Source organism: Pseudophryne corroboree, chromosome 1 (assembly GCF_028390025.1).
Source record: "Pseudophryne corroboree isolate aPseCor3 chromosome 1, aPseCor3.hap2, whole genome shotgun sequence".
Classification (NCBI taxonomy): domain Eukaryota; kingdom Metazoa; phylum Chordata; class Amphibia; order Anura; family Myobatrachidae; genus Pseudophryne; species Pseudophryne corroboree.
Genome location: NC_086444.1, coordinates 1,042,733,545 through 1,042,735,203, shown reverse-complemented (window position 1 = coordinate 1,042,735,203; position 1,659 = coordinate 1,042,733,545). Strand labels below are relative to the sequence as shown.

Here is a 1,659-nt window from a genome sequence, read left to right as displayed (position 1 = left end):
AAAAGTGACCTTTGTTGGGAGCACTCGCTCTTGGAAACAGTTATGATTGAATTGTGAATAATAATGTAAGTATGAGAATTAAAACGTAACCTTTAATAGTCTTTAGATAAGATAAGAGTACACCAAAAAACATTTTTTGTTTAAAATGTGGTTAAGCAGTGTAAACCACCAATTTGAAGCTAAGACTGTGAATATATAGATGAAAAAATAATAATAAGGCAGTAATACCAAGCCCTCCAGGCATTAATTTATGGGGTTTAGTGCAATAGCCGATGTAGTGCCGTCAAAAAACCTACAACACCTGGTTTTCCTTAGTGGTCAACCACCTAAGTACTGACCAGGCCCAACACCGTATTGCTTCCAAGATCAGACGAGATTGGGCATGTGCGGTGTTGTATGGTAGTATGGTAGTAGATTTAGAATTGATATGGCAAAATACTACAGCTGGTGTGCAGCTACTAGGTAAACCATAAACCTGGTTATTATGATGAACAAATGATCTCGTTAATAGAGAAACATATGTTTAACCGTCATTGCACCAAGTTGTAACCCAAATGTATAGGTATACGGAGGTTTGAATCATATGGTCAATAAATTTTGCCAACAGGAGCCGCCTGTATGTTGCTTTATGTGCTGTGCAACATCATTCGGAATGGGTTTGTTTGTTGGGTTATACTGAGGACATGCCAAAAATATTGGTTAGCATCAAAGCATAAATATGTTTGAAGTAATATGATGTAATTAGAGCTGAAAAAATGATCTAGAACTTTCCACTTTACACCCTCTACGCCATCACGAACAGTATAGGGCAGGGAATGGAAATGGACCAGAATAAAGTCTTGTCAGCTTAAAAGACAGAAAAAGGAAGTGGATAAGGTAGATAGAAAATATATCTCTATAATCCACAGGAGGCTAACTAATACAATAGAGCCTGAAATGCCAAGTACTGTCTTTGTAACAATATTGTTGAGCCAATATGCTTACAATAAAAAGTTAGTTTGCATGTATCCACAGTATATACACAAGGGCCCTCATTCCGAGTCGTTCGCTCGGTATTTTTCATCGCATCGCAATGAAAATCCGCTTAGTACGCATGCGCAATATTCGCACTGCGACTGCGCCAAGTAATTTAACAATGAAGATAGTATTTTTACTCACGGCTTTTTCATCGCTCCGGCGATCGTAATGTGATTGACAGGAAATGGGTGTTACTGGGCGGAAACACAGCGTTTTATGGGCGTGTGGTTGAAAACGCTACCGTTTCCGGAAAAACGCAGGAGTGGCTGGAGAAACGGGGGAGTGTCTGAGCGAACGCTGGGTGTGTTTGTGACGTCAAACCAGGAACGACAAGCACTGAACTGATCGCACAGGCAGAGTAAGGTTGAAGTTACTCAGAAACTGCAAAGTAGTTTGTAATCGCAATATTGCGATTACATCGGTCGCAATTTTAAGAAGCTAAGATACACTCCCAGTAGGCGTAGGCTTAGCGTGTGTAACTCTGCTAAATTCGCCTTGCGACCGATCAACTCGAAATGAGGGCCAATGTATCAATCTAATATGTATAATGAATCCATGCCCGGTATCCTTTATGCTGAAATAGCCCGGGTATACATACTAGTTTTTTTGCCTGTATTGAAACCTGCATACAAATCGGTGCTG

The 1,659-nt window shown here is 40.1% G+C and overlaps 1 pseudogene; it reads right to left on the bottom strand.

Moving 5' to 3' along the window:
• Positions 1-289: 289 nt before the first annotated feature.
• LOC134952515 (5S ribosomal RNA) lies at positions 290-408 on the bottom strand (annotated as a pseudogene).
• Positions 409-1,659: the final 1,251 nt, after the last annotated feature.